Here is a 16,117-nt window from a genome sequence, read left to right on the forward strand (position 1 = left end):
TTGGCTATGTAAAAGTTTAATTATTAAATGTTGACATAATGTTTTTACCGATTGTTCTATATAACCAATTAATTTTTAGGTGGTTAACTGAGATTCAGGTAGCACTTTTTTTTTTTTTTTTTTTTTTTTTTGGTCTCAGGAGCAAATACAGAGTATTTGGGTAGTGAATATATGTGCAATTTATCTAATCTGTATTTTTGTTATATTTTTAAATTTTTACTTTCCCATGTGCAGTTCCACCCCAGGGCCTTTGCATTTACCCTTCCCAGAATGTTTTTCCTCCAGACATCCACGTGGTTCCCTCCTTTGTTTCATTCATAATTTGCTCACATGACACCTTATCAGAGACACTTGCCTTGACTATTTATTCTAAATGAAATTGCATCATGAGTCCTCCACATCTTTTTCTATCCTCTCGCCCTGCCACATGTTTGTTTATGGCTTCTCTGCCCCTACAAAAGGTAAGCTCCTACTATAGTCTGAATGTCGCTTGAGAATTCATACGTTGAAACCTAATGCTCAATGTGATGGTATTAGGAGGTGGGGGCCTTTGGGAAGTGATCAGGCCATGAGAGTAAGAGCCATTATGAATGATCAGTATCCTTAAAAAAAAGACTCCAAAGAGCTCCCTTCCACCATGTGAAGACAGCAGAAAGACTGCCATGAGGAAGCACGCCCTTACCAGATACCGAATCTATTGGTACCTTGATTTTCGACTTCCTATCACCAGAACTGTGAAAAATAAATTCTGTTGTTTATAAGCCACCCAATCTATGGTAGTCTGTCACAGCAGCCAAAAAAGGGCTTAGACCACTCCAGAAGAATAGAGATGTGGCTGCGTTTAACTAGGATCCCTCCAGCTCCTACAGTACTGGGTAGGTGGAAATCCATCAATAAATATCAGTGAATGAATGAATTTAAGAAGCCAAAGATGAAAAGATAATATATTTGGTTTTGAAACAGAGGGGACAGGATCATTAAATTTCACTCTGTAAGTTATCCACCTTGTCCTGCCAATTTATTTACAACATAAAGTTCACAACACTGGAACCAATTATAGTCTCACTACTTCTTATAATATTTAAGACAGGCTATTGCAATCTGAGAGAAACTGACTATAGATCCCAGAACTTTGTTTTATGCTTTCCCCATGTCTTCAATAACAGGAAGGAAAATAAAACAAGCAAAGAATCAACAACAAAAAAGAAAACGTAAACTCAGGCTGGAGGAGGTAATATTTGTTTTTTAAAAAATTATCATATGCTCTTTGACAGTTTGATCTTTACAGATAAAAGAAAGAAGTGTACAAATGTAGAATATGAATTTTTTTATTTCTTTAAATATATATGTCATGATAACTATATGACTTGAGTTATAACATAGCTTTATTGCTATAGTAGAAATAACTGAGCTTTGGTGAATTAGTGTCTTTTTCCATCGTGAGATGGACACCGTCAAGGCGAACAGAAGATGAAGATGGTGCCTGTATCTATGAGGTGAGAGAGTTAAGTGCTGCACTGCTGTGCTAAGCACAGAGCATGGGCATATGGGCTGGGTTTTTCTAGGCCCAGAAAAGCTTCAGGCAAGGACAGGGACAAGGGATATACCTACTCTGCTCCAAGCACTGCCCACAGGTCAAAGCAGCTTCTCTGTGAGTCAATGCTTTAGTTACAAACAATTGTCTCAGGAGTGAGATCATTAATCACATTTTAACTGAGGATACTGCAAACCCCAAGAAGGCATCAGAAGACTTTTTAAATCCTTCTATATCATAATTATCCAGTTTTTTGGTCCAAATGTAAAGTTCATAGAGGTTGTCTATAAAAAATAAAGTGGTACAAAAGGAAACCTTATTTGAAAGTAAAAGTTAAGAAGCAAGGGGTTGTAAGTGAATTTGAAGTCCAGTCTACAGTGTTGTTATAGTTACCTAAGACAAACAGTGACATGGCAGAGAGCCTCCAAACTAACACAGTACAAAACTCAAATCAACATTATTCAATTTTAATATATACTAATACTATAGAAGCTTTAAAAAAAAAAAAAAAAAAAAAAAAAAAAAAAACTGTCTTCCCCTCCATTTCCATAGAGCTCCAACCTTCTATCCTTGTTCCTGTGGATTCTTGCAGAGACCATCTGGCATTAGAAAATGACCAGGCTGTGATTATTGTGATTTGTACACCTTTAGAAACAGAATAGATAACAGGAAAGGGTGCGGGGGTCTTGGAGATGTAGCTATTCAATTAAATAATAATTCAGTGGCCACCTGCTATGTGTATTGCCCCAACTGTTCCTAGGGAGTCAATGGTAAATAAGACTAAATCTTTATCCAAAGAAAGCTTTACAGTATAGCAAGGGTAAAATGGTAGCTACATGACTGACTATAATACATGCTAGAAAAAGAAAAGGTATATGCTATAACGGGACAGAAACCAAAGTCTCTGAGGTACAAAGATGATGACATTACATGTTTTGGGGGATCCAATATGGAAGTAAACCATGAGAAATGGATTGTAAGAATGGCTATTGTAGGTAGACAGAACTTCAAGAGCAATAGTAACGAATGAGGAAGAATAAGTATGAATAAAAAGAAGTTCAGCTTATTAGCTCAGAGGGAATATACAGTGGAGCAGTGCTAAGATGCAATATTGGAACGCAAAACGATATTAGAAAAAATTAGAATATGGTAAAGGTTTTACCATTTATCCATCATGAATGAATGGTACCCTAACAGCAATGACAATGAACTGAGATGGAAGAGTGAGGCGATGAGATGGCTTGTTAGGATGCAACCGCAGTCCAGGTAAGCAGTGATAAGAGTCTGGAATAAAGTGATGATAATCAAAATGGGCAAGAGCAACAGCATTAACACAGGAGGGAAAACTGGATTTGTATAGGATTGGCTACAGAGACACCAGGGAAGGGGAAGGGCCTGTTAATGACAGTTCTAAGCTATGGAGCTTCAGTGACACAGGGAGTGCTATGTACCCTCCTCAGCACTTTATAAATGCCATTCACTCCTCAGGACAACAATGAATGAGCAGTCCTCCCATTGTACATATGAGAAAACTGAGGCTGAGAGAAGATACACAGCTTATAATGCAGTGAGTAACAAAGCCAGAATCTGGATTGAAAACTGCTTGATTATATTACAGCTTCCAGGAGGATGCAGGTAGTTATACTACTAATAATAAAAGCACATTTTTCATTTCAAAGTTGTTCTCAGATATACAGATTTCTAACTGGCATCAAATTATCAAACACACAGTATCAAATCTATTAACCTTATTTATTTAATTTTTCCTCACTTCTGCAATACACAGCTAACTAGCAATGTTATAATACAAATAAAATTTTGATGCCAATCAGGTATCAAAATAAATTAAATGGGGATTAAAACAGAAACAAAATTTAACCAAAAATGTGTGTTATGACAATACCTAAAGTCCAGATAGCACAACATAATCTGAAGGAAAAAAAAACATACAAGTTACATTTCATACTCTGATGTTTTCTAAGTAAATTACAGCAATGAAATTAATTATCTAACTATGAGATTATCTGACATATCTTCTAGGATTTACCCCCTAAAATGACAGAATTAGAAATACTTATTTCAACATTACCCAGGGTAAAATGTCAATAAAATTCAGTGTGACTTTCAGGTTATTGTTTTTACCAGGAATAGAAAAAATGTGCCTTTATTTTGTCAGTTCGAAATGTCTTCTAGTAGTGTATTACCAGGATGATAAACTAATGAGACATCTCATATTATGGCACATCATAAATTTTAACTTGAAATACATGAATACATTTTACATGATTGCCCTTTATAGACTGACTTCATTTCGGACACACACACAATAGAATATGAGACACTGAATAGATATTTAGAAAACTGCGCTCATCACCTCTAAGAAATGCTTCTAAAATAAAATGGACTTCCTCTTGTTTCTGGCTTCAGTTGACATTTACATTTGCTTCTTCTGGTTGTAATTTATTATGAGTCTTTATTAAAAGTAGACAGAAGAGGGAGTTCCTGTTGTGGCACGGCGGAAATGAATCAGACTAGTGTCCATGAGGATGCGGGTTCGATCCCTGGCCTCATTCAGTGGGTTAAGGATCTGGCGTTGCCCTGAGCTGTGGTGTGTGTTGCAGATGTGGCTTGGATATGCTGTTGCTGTGGCTGTGGCACAGGCCGGCAGCTATAGCTCTGATTCAATTCCTAGCCCAGAAACTTCCATATGCTGCAGGTGCAGCCTTAAAAAGCAAATAAAATAAAATAAAACAAATAAAAATAAAGTAGACAGAAGATTTAGAGGATCTGGTGTAACTGAGATAAGCACTTATACAAAAATAATCCTCTGCCCCTCGTTCCTTTAATAAGCACAGGAGATGGCATGCTCTGGAAGGAACACAGATTCAGGAACTGGTCAGTGTAGATCCACCTGGCCTCTTCCCCTTCCACCAGACATCTGTGGAGAACACCGACCAGGCAGTGCTGGGGTGAGGAGCGGCGACTTTGGGAGGGCTCCCTGCAGTGCGGCTGGCCCACTGCAAGCACTCCCACAACACTAGCTATTATTTCCATTAGCTTCCTCAAGGAGACAAACACCAAGCTGGATTAAATTAGAGGCAAAGAGACAGTATATAAGAAATACAAAAGAAAGAGAAGGGTGCAAGAGAAAGAGGTAGGACAGATCATTTTTCATATGTGGAAAGCTCCAGGAAGTTTACTAGAGGTTATTATGTACACTAACCTTTGAAAACTTTGGAACATGTTGGTACAGTTAGTTCTCAATCACCTCAGCGTCAGCCCTCTTTACTTTTTCTGGAGGTTACATATTGTGTGGATGCCCCCTGACATATTTTTCATTGCAGAGAAACACTTGCAGAGGGAGATGGATGCATCATTTCTCCATGTGGCTCCTTCTCCAGCCTGCACTTGTGGGGAGCTCTGCTGATGCTGGTGAGGTTCTCAGGACTAGCCGATGCCAGCCTCCAGCGCAGTACCCAGGATAAAGCAGGCACTCCACATTCTCTAACTAAAGAGAAGGGGTTGTACTGGCAAGTAAACCCCTTCTCTAAAGGAAACAGGCAAACGTCTAGCTGATCACTGTTCTCCTAGCAATCAGTGGAAGAGTGTTACAGATGAATTAGGGGTGGACAACAAAACCAACAGCCAACCACAAAACTATTTCCTCTCGACACACTCTTAAAAATGCTGCTCGACAGGATTTGGGGTAATCTGTCAAAGTTCTGGACTGTCTCTTTAAAGCGAGGTCCTATAATTTAAGAGATTTGGGGAAATCTGTCAAGAATTGGACTGTCTCTTTAAAGTGAGGTCCTATAACTTAAAAGACCATAGTATGTCTTTGAAAACCGTGGGTCCATTGGAGTATTTCCGTCATGACCAACTCCACTGATTCACCCAACTCATCATGTATTTTTTTGACTGTGACTTGGTTCCCATATAGGTCAATTTACATGGAAAGAATGTACTGATCATGTAGAATTGGTACTTCTGCTGAAGGGGACAGTTAATTCTTATAGCGATTCAAAAGAATAGCTTCTATTTGTGACTTAATTTCTTACATCGCTCAACAAAAATGAGCTCGTACTTCATGTCCTCGGTGATACTTCTTTGTTTTGTTTAAATAGTAAACTAGTATTCTAGTAGCAAAAAATAACAAGAAACTTAACAAACATACACATACATAATCATACAACATAGAAGTTCGTGTGTGTGTGTATAAGTATTTATAAAGAGATATTGATAAAATCTTATCTTTTGGATAAGAATGACTTTCAAAATAATGAGTTCACCTACCTGAATGTTTGCAGGTCTCCGAGCCATTCCCATTATCATGGTTGCCTACCCAGCCCCGCCCTGAATTAAAGTCTCCAGCACAATACCCCCTATTTTCAAGAATTTTCTGATACTGCCTCCACAATCCTCTTCAACAGGGTGTAAAACTCATTTCCTGCTCATTGCTCTTCTTTTCCAATACTGGACCAATATGGTCTTAATTGGATTCACAAAGTCTGACTTGAAGTCTGTTAGCTTAGATTCTCAAGTTCTTCTACCAAGGAGAGAATGGTCTGCATAGCTCTAAATGCAATACTTGAACTTGATCCAGCCGGCATTCCTCTGCAACTCCATGCCATCCTCTCCCATAAGTGCACACGTGCATTTGGACAAATTATATTTCCCTCTAAATACTCTTGGCCTCTATTTTCATATCTGCAAAATAGGTTTAGAAAATAAAAAGATAATGCTTGGAAGGACAGTTTAGGACCTAATACATGGGAAGACATTTAAATTCCTTTCTTCCCATGAGTGGATACTTATCATTTATCAGTTTCATATCTCCCTAAGACACTCTCAAAAGGACAGAAGAAACAGCACATTCACACTATCTTTCCAAGTCATCAGATAAACCCAGTATATCTTTGTTTAGCAGGTTAGCCTTGTCAGGCCAATAATCTGTGTCATTCTCACTCTTCAAACACAATTGTACTGACATTCGGGGCAGCTGACTACATTTTGGAGAGGTTAAATGAAATTATGAAATCAGAAGCTTTGATCTTCTGGCCTGCAGTGTGTCTGATGAATACAACTGATATTTCTATGCTTCCATACGTGTGGTCTTTTTCTCCTAAGAAACATTTATTTAAACATGTCTTTATTCAGCATGCTGAACCTTCAGAAGAGCTATACTAGAAGACTGTGTGTTTTGTCTTGTGTCAAATAAATTTCTGAACATAAAAAATCATCTTTTTTTTTTCACAGAAGAATTCTATTGTAACCTTTAAAGAGTAGAGAATTCCAAAATTATTTAAAGTATCTAGACCATAGGAAATACAGCAACTTCCTCAATTTTTAAGGAAAGCATAAATACCTGATGATAGTAAATACAATATATAATCAATTCTCTGATTTATATAATCAGAGAATATAGAGGCAGAGTTTGTTGTTGTTTGTTTTAATTAGCAAATAGAATGCAGCAATGTACCAGAAGACAATTTTAGACATTTCTAAAGAAATTATAACCCTTGCTCACTGTTGGTGGGAATGTGAAATGGTGCAGCTGCTTTGGAAAACTATGAAGATCCCTCAAGAAATTAAAAATAGAACTACCATATGATCCAGCTGTCCCATTTTGGGGTTTATATCCAAAAGAACTGAATAAATGTCTTCTCATGTAAAAATTTATTATAGGTCTTATGAGATACATCCATGTCAATGTGATGTGACAATATGCTCTGATTTAACATAAATTCTTCTCTGGTTGTAATCATTCTACAAAAAAAAAAAAAAAAGAATTTTTTGGAATTTCTATGGTACTGAGTAAATGCAATCACTTTACACACTGATGCCACTATGCATTGTCTGAAGAACTCCATTTTTTAATTTCATAATTACAGCTTTACATGCTTATAGATCTTAGGAACCATTATAGACTACCAGAAAATAATGTACACATTTAAAAGTGCTTGGTTGTACTGTTGAACTATGATCACATATAAAAAAAAAAATCTCTAAATCACAGGCCTGTTTCATATTAATTATGAGATAGATCCTACTGGCACAGGGATTCTTATTTTATGGACCATGATGAGCTCCAGGTGTTTCATAAACCCCTGACTGTATACAAAAATGAAACAGGCATTCTTCTGGACAGAGGTTCCACAGATTTCCTAGATTGCTAAAGCAGTCCATCACACTCCCCCATCAAAAAATAAGTAAATAACATTTAAGAGTATTATACCTCAGAGGGGGGAGGGACGGATTGGGGGTCTGGGATTGGCCTATGCACACTGCAGTATATGGTACAGATGGCCAACAGGGACCTGCTACGTAGCACAGGGAAATCTACTCAATATCCTGCGATAACATGTATGGGAATGGATATGTGTACATGTATAACTGAATCATTGTGCTGTACAGCAGAAGTTAACACAACACTGTAAATCAATTATACTTCAATATTTTTAAGAGTATTATACTTCAATATGAGAAATAAAAATATAAGAAAGAAGATAATTAAATCTAGATCTAATTATTGTGAAAATTAGGAGCCTCTCTCTTTTTTTTTTTTTTTGCTTTAGGTGCCAGAAATCACAAAGCTATTTATATTGCCAATGTGACAAAACTTACTTAATTAGAGAAGGAGGGCACTGAAAGATACCAGCTATTCTCAAACTTAAGTGCACTCAATCACTTGGGGGCTTGCACTTTATAAGCGGCTAGTCCCAACAGTAGGGCTGTGGTGGAGCCAGGAATCTGTGTGTTTGACAAGCATGTGGGGTGATACAGACTTATGGAGTTAACACAACCTCATGAGAAACACTATTTATCTTCCAATCCATTAACACTTTCTCCTCAAATGGTTTGTGCAATGTTGTAATTTGTAAGCCAGACACCCTGAGGCAAGATTCTGCTTATTTGCATTTTCTCCAAAAAGCAACCATAGATGTGATAACATAGAGTAAATTTATAAAGAAAGACATACTTACATACCAATGTTACTTTCAATAATTTTCCTGAAATCAAATAATAAGTTCATTAATAATGAGAGATTATCTTATTAACTGCTATTCATTAAAACAAGGATAAATCATAATAACTGGATAACCACAAATTTAGATTCTGGGTACTGCGAGACAGAGGGTGAAGACAAATAAAATTTATTTTATATTCCAGACCACACCTCAGTTTAACAATAACAGTTTTTACAAACCTATAACATTAGGGTTATGGGATCACAAAGTTTTCAGAAAAATTATGAGACCTCTAGTTAATTCTCAAACATTTATTAGCCTTATGCACCTGAAAACAAGAGAGAGGTTTTGTTCCAAGGTCTAAAATAAACAGGCCATATAAATTTGACAGCTCATTATGATAAGTAGAAATGTAAGAAATCTAAAGAAATCAAGAATATAGGCAACATTTAAACTACTACTTTGAATTTGTTGTCTTTAAGTAATTGGTCACTTGAAACTATCACGCAGTGAAATACACTGTGGAAGGGTAAAATGCACTTAATTGTAAAACTTCAAAACAACATAACCCTGATAAATGCTAAAAATGCATTTACACCCTGCAGGGTATAACAAATAAGGCCAACCAAAAATTCCTCAAAATATAGCCATCATTTTAATCGATTCACCATAAGACTAAGCAATGCAATTAATTCTCTGGCACTCATGTGAGTTTTCTCCAGTGAATCCAAGTGAACTCAGACATCATCAGGCAATATTTATGTGCTTGGTACACAAATAGCCTTGTCACTCAGAAACTGCCTCCTTAATGCAAAAACACCAGCATATCTGTCTCATTTCCATCATCCTCAGACATGGCACGTGCAGTACAATAAGGGTGGCTGACAGGGAACCGTAGTAACGCTGGCTGGTCTTTAACAGTCTGACAAGGACAGGTGGCAATATGGTGCTCTGAGAATTACGGAGACCTCCAACCATAAAGGAAACATGCTAGATAATATCATTTTTCACCCATCACTTCTGGGTCAATTTGCAACAGTCAAAGCCCTCTTAAGTGACATTCATATTAAAAAAAAAATAAATGTTTGCTGTTCAAATTGGTTCCCAGAATCAGTAGGAAATATGATGTCACCTTGGGAGTATTTTTAATGTGCCACCCAATTTCTAAATGTCAGACTTAAAACATCCAAGAATATTTTTCACTAAGTTTGCCTCAGCCATATGTATTGTGATAGAAGGGCAATAATATTTGTTCACAATATTTTAACTCATCAAAATTAGAGAGGAGATGCTATTAGGAAAATTCAGAAATGCAGTAAGTTGGAAACCTATGGCAATGAGTAATAAGGATTTCAGACTTACTGCAAATTCTGCTTAAGATATGACATTCACTTATGTAAAGGGATTTTTTACACTATTTCTTTGTGTAATATTTTATTTTAACATTTTCCAAACTCATCTCGACCTGCCTGACTCTGATTTTAGACTGCAATGACATTCTGGACAAAGTAGAGGTATGAATGCTGCTCCAAAGAGAACATTTCTGTTTCAGTGATTGGTCCAGGCCAGGATGATAACAGGAATAGTCCCCGGATTCTGCTCCAGTCAAGGTAATGCCCAGAAAACCAAAGCTACTTTATTATTACTTTTTTTTTTTTTTTCTGGCTGCACCCGTGGCAGACAGAAGTTCCCAGGCCAGGGATCAAACCCGCACCACAGCAGTGCACAAGCCATAGCAGTGATAATGCCAGATCCTTAGCCCAATGAGCTATCAGGGAACTCCCAACCAAAGCTACTTTAGATCATTCTCAGGGTTGAGCATCTTTCAAGGAGCTGCCTGAAGATCTAATGAAGTTAATGACCTTATGAGTCATCCCAGAAAAGCTCAGGAAATACACACCCTCTCCAAACTATGGTGCTCCCCCCAGCTGCTTGCTGTTCACCATTAATATCCAGGGCCTTGCCCAAGTTACTTGTGCACTCTGGGTGTCACCTCCCTGACCTGTAAATTGTGTATATTGATGAGCATTATGTATGACTGCTTTGAAGATAAAATGTGAAATGTATTTAAGGACTTGACACGCCACCTGGAATATAAAAAGTACTTAAGTATAGCAAATACTGTTAACTAATCATTGTAATTGTTAATATTTTGATGTCCATAATGTCTGATCCATGGAAAAATCTCCATTTCCAGCAAAGAGTCAACACTGCTGTGGTGACATTTTTCCTCTATAGAGAAGATAAAGCCAGACAACTTGGCATGCGGCATGTGTTCTAAAATTGTATAAGCTACCAAAGGCAATGGAAAAGCAGATGAGAGCATTTTAAAAATTAAAATGCCTTTTGATTGCTCTGCGTTATGTCCTGTGTTGCAGAGAGGCACTGTCAAAATCAGTAGCTTTATGAATGATGGATTTTGTACAGCATAAAAAGGCATGGCAAAGTATATTTCAAATTTTGTTTTGAAAGCACTGATTCCCATACATCTTTGAAATTAAATTTCCCTCATGGTTCACCTTTAAACCTGTTACCCTGCTCTAAGAGAAAAATAAGAAAAGGAAAATCCGCCTTCACAAAACCATTCAAAGGTAAACTGCCGATAAACATTAGAAATCACATAAATGAATTATTTTATGAGTCTGATTTTTCTCTACTGAATATTCTCCTCCTTTTTGTCATTATTCCAAGTACCTGAGTGTCACTTGTATTTATTTTTTCCTTATGCTTCCATAAATACAATGAAAAGGCTAGTATTTCTAACACAGTGCTTTGCTTCTGTTTATCTGATAATGCAATAACCAAGATTTCATTATAGTATAAAAAATGTTAGTGAAATGAATGAACGGAATGTCTGGTCTAATTCTCTGCTTTCGTTTTTATTAATATTACATTTCCTATAGGTTTTCTCGTCTTTGTGACCACTGCACTTGAGAAATATTGAGCAATTCTTACTCAGATTTTCTTAACTATGTACCTTGCCTGCAAGCTGAAGATACCATTGAGTTTTTCTATTGTAGGTTTGTGAATTATGTATAAAAAGGGCATTACATTTTAGTAAACTTTGGCATGGATCCACTCATGGGGAATAAGATTAAGGTGAAGTAGGATGTTTTTTCACAGGGGCAATTACTGCATTCTCACCGTCACAGTAGAAATCTTTTTTTTTCTCCAAAGTATTACTAACCAGTTATAGGAAACTGATCCAGCAACTTGCCATTCACATTAAAATATGTGACTTTATTTATTATTCTGTGTGGTGCATAGTATGAAAAATGTGGGCTATGAACTAATCATGGTGCTTATTTGGGGTATATCAATGATAATACTCAACATGACGATGATGACATGACTCTAGAGAATGTCTGGTTGTTACCATTCTGTCTTCAAAAGTTGAGGCAACTTTTTTTGTGTGTTTAATTAACAACATACATTTGACTTATTCCTTTCTTGATTCCAAAAACTTATACAGAGCACCACATCTACTCTAGACACCCAGAATTCCTTACGGAGTTTTCCATGACAGTGGGTATGTTAAATAAAGTCCTGGAAGAGACGAGAAATGTTTGACATGAACTCTTGGCAAGAGGAGCATCTACTAAAATAAAACGGGTGTGGCTCATGCAAGGAAGAGTTAGAGCAACTAAGCAGCAAAAAGGCCATTTTCTACAATGAGCATGGGTAGGTACAATGAGCATTTTCTACAATGAGCATGAGTCCTTTGATTACTCACTGTCTCAATTCAAAATGCTGGACTCTGCTGGTGACATTAACTTGTAGACCCAACACTGGCCCTTAACTCAGAAAAAAGTAATAATAATAATTTGGCAACTTCCAAGTGCTGACATCAGCAGCTCTCTTCTGGTCCTTCCCAGCTAAGTAAGAAAATGTGATCTAGTCCTTTTTTACCTTCAGACATCTCAAGTCAGCTCCCTACATAACAGCTAATCTGGATTCCTGCCATCCTTGCTGTTTGACTGAGCCCAGGGGGTTCTGTAAGGAGTACCATGAGAGAGTTCTCATCACATCCAATAACATTCCCAGTACACATATTTTGTAGCTTGATATACAGGCCTGGCAGAGATATAAAGAAACACTTGAAGATAGAATAAAAAGGAAAACAGAAACCCTAACTCATTCATTCAATCACTGAATAAATACTGTTTTAAGGCATTAATTTTAATATTTTGGATAAGGTGTTGCAGGGGTTAGTGATAGAAGAGAAATCACATAATATATGTTTTCAAGAAACTTCTAATCCAAGAAATAATCTAACATACAAGTTTAAGAAAACATGGCACTCCTGCCCATATTCCCTTGGATCCCTTCACCAGCTTTCTACACACCAGCTCCAATGTGCTCTGACCCCCAACATCAGCATCTGTAGCTCCATGTGGAAAGGCTCCTTTTGTCTATACCAATGGAAACTGCCAAGCACCAGAGAGATTATGCTGCCTTCCTATCATCAGCCCTTAGCCGACGAATAAAGGGATGAAGATAAACACTACAGCCTCCTTGCCTCCTAATTCGGACAACTCCAAAGTGTGCCTCATCCTGTCTCAAGAGCTCTCCTGCAAGACTGAGTCATGTTGCCCCACCTCTGGGGGATTTTCCTGGAAATCTCACCCTTGCTTTTCTTCCTTCCACGCCATGTCTACTTGCCCACACTGCAACTGGTGTTTCTCCAGAAACACTTTCTAATACACCACTTTCACGTGAAACCCATTTCAGGAACAGCTTATGAAGGCACAAAGCTATCAATAAGACCATTTCTCCTATTTCTAAGGGTGACTAAAAATGAATCAAAGATGAATGAGATAGGTTTCCTAAGGGTTAAACAAAACGATAGGACTTATTGAACAAGTAGAGTAAAGGGAAACCAAGTTGTCAAACTCTCAAAAGCCCTTGAGTGTCAAGAAAATGAGATTTTAACTTTTTGATAGAAAACAAGAAATTATTGGAAAGTTTAAGTAGAAGACACCATGTCAATTTTAGCTTGAATAATTCAGTAGAAATATCACTAAGTCTGAGAGCTTTTCTGTTCACTCTGGATGTAACATAAGTGAGACCTCTTCAAAATTAGCAGAGATGCTGTGCTTTACACTCCTTTCTCTCCAAATATGGATGCTCTGTGGCCAACCATCCAGAATTCTGTCTAACCTGAAATGGAGGTGCACCCTGAAAGTTAGCACACCTCCCTGGTCTCTGTCAAAAGATCCCAGTTCTTAAATGGAATGCAACACTGTGCTAACATTCACACTTCAAAGTCACACACAAGTTGGCATTAGTCTGTAGATTCCTTGTCTCCTCCTCCTTGGCATCTCATTATCCATTTGTACAGCTATTCAACAATCCAAGCTATATGCTCCAGTACAGGTTTCTAAAGAATCTTTCATCTTAGCCAAAAGACAAAAGTAAAATATTTCCAGGCATTGCTGAGTATAGTTTCATAATCACTGTGGCATACTCTTTGTGTCAGTATTTCCACCTTCATCTAACAGTACCCACCATTATAAGAGCTTTTCAACAAAGAATATCTGCTATTTATTTCTTGGCTACAGTTGGAGTTCATTGTGCTAGGCATTGGAATGTTGTTTCCTGATCATTTAAAATGGTCCTCCTGTTTGAAGGACTTGACACTTATACCAGCAATTCTCACTCTGACTGCACAACAGAATCATGCAAGAGCTTAAAAAAAAAAAGTATGTATATATATATAGTGTGTGTGTGTGTGTGTGTGTGTGTGTGTGTGTGTGTGTGTATTCCTAGTCTCAATCCCATCCCATCACCTAGGTAATGATTTTTTTTTCAAGCTCTTCAGGTAGTTCTTGATGTGACCAGTGTAGGGAACCATCACTTTTAGACTATTAGGTCTGAATTTTAGATACATCAGTTTTAATATTAAAATCAAGAGTTCTGAGTGACAGCTGGTCCAACAGTTAAACACAATGATACATCTGTATAATTCCTGACAGTTTATAAATAATTTTCACAAATACAATCCCTAGAGACCAAAACTATATTTATTTTAATCATTCTAAAGAAAAGGGAACAAACTCTAAGAAAATTTTTAGGTGATACACTCAAGGTCATATAATATGTAGTAGAACCAGAACACAATTTTGAACTCTAGGCACAGAATTCCATCTACAAAGGAACATGCCACTTGGTTTGAAGCATTAAAACATAAAATCCAAGAGGGGAGGAAAGAGTAAATAGGTGAAGCATAGGAGATTTCTGGAACAGTGAACTCTGTATAATACCATACTGGTAGATATATGTCATTATACTTTTGTCCAAAGCCATAGAATGAATAACAGCAAGAGTGAACCTTATTGTAAAGCATGGCCTTTGGATGATTATAGTGTATCAATGTAGGTTCATCAATTGTAACAAATGTACCATTGTGCTGGGAAATGTTGATAATAGGAGAAACTATGTATAAATAAGGCGGGTGGGGGGGTGGAATATGGTAAATCTCTGCACCTTCCTCTCAATTTTGCCATGAACCTAAAACTGCTCTAAAACGTTGTCTATTTTAAAAATATTAATAATAGTAACATTATTCAGATCCCTTTGCTGAATAGTAAAGCAATTTGTGTACATTAATACTTATTTTTTTGCTTGGCTGAAATATTTTAATTGTGAGCTAAGGAGAAGGAAATCATCATTATCATAAGATTTAATTCCTTTCTACCATCTTTCAGCAAATTGGCATGAACATATTGAGAATTCTCCCAAGTCAGTTTGTGAAAAACTGCTTTGAAAGACTGGAAAATGTGCTTTCCCTTGTAAACGTTCATGGAGTACTTTCACTATGGGAGATACACTTGCATTGTTTACGGCAACCCAGGAGGATTTAGCAGGAGATGCAAGCACATTTGGAAGTGCTTAGCTTTTCAGTCAAGGCCTAGAACTCTGAGGTAAAGAATTTGTGTGTAGGAGTTGCCGTGGTGGTTCAGTGGTTAACGAATCCGACTAGGAACCATGAGGTTGCGGGTTTGATCCCTGGCCTTGCTCAGTGGGTTAAGGATCTGGTGTTGCTGTGAGCTGTGGGGTAGGTCACAGACACGGCTCAGATCCCACGTCGCTGTGGCTGTGGTATAGACCAGCAGCTGTAGTTCTGATTCAATCCCTAGCCTGGGAACCTTCATATGCTGTGGGTCTGGCCCTGGAAAAGGCAAAAAAAAAAAAAAAAAAAAAAAGCATTTGTGTGTAGGCAACAACTTACTTCAGTTCTTAGCCATCCTACACAGTGGGCTAGCCTGAATGATCCCAAAGACATGTTCAACCTTGCCTCCCCATCTTCAAGGACACAGATATAGAGTGCTTGGCACAGAGTGGACACTCACTAGATACTTGCCAAAAAAAGAATAACCAAGAGAGTGTGTGTGTGTGTGTGTAAATGAAATGGGAATACCTCTAGGAAAGAAATTTCCAACAGTATTTTCCATTAGCAATCTCACCAGGAAGCCTGGATATGAAGAATATTGTAATGACAAGAAGTCCATCTGCAAATACTGCTTGCTACTTTTTTCTCTGAAGAATTTACTGCTCTCACATCCTGTATAAACCTAATTTTCCTTGATGCAGTGTTGATATAAAAATCATTTTT

The 16,117-nt window shown here is 37.3% G+C and overlaps 1 protein-coding gene and 1 long non-coding RNA gene across 8 annotated transcripts in view; both read right to left on the reverse strand.

Moving 5' to 3' along the window:
* NKAIN2 (sodium/potassium transporting ATPase interacting 2) overlaps window positions 1–16,117 on the reverse strand; it is a 1,025,964-nt gene that overhangs the window by 953,427 nt on the left and 56,420 nt on the right. The gene's annotated exons all lie outside the window — the stretch shown is intronic.
* LOC106508857 lies at window positions 106–15,574 on the reverse strand. The gene is made up of 2 exons (XR_002338512.1): window positions 8,522–15,574; window positions 106–7,300 (listed from the first exon to the last, which is right to left on the reverse strand). It is a non-coding gene; the product is annotated as an uncharacterized LOC106508857 (long non-coding RNA).

Source organism: Sus scrofa, chromosome 1 (genome assembly GCF_000003025.6).
Source record: "Sus scrofa isolate TJ Tabasco breed Duroc chromosome 1, Sscrofa11.1, whole genome shotgun sequence".
Classification (NCBI taxonomy): Eukaryota; Metazoa; Chordata; class Mammalia; order Artiodactyla; family Suidae; genus Sus; species Sus scrofa.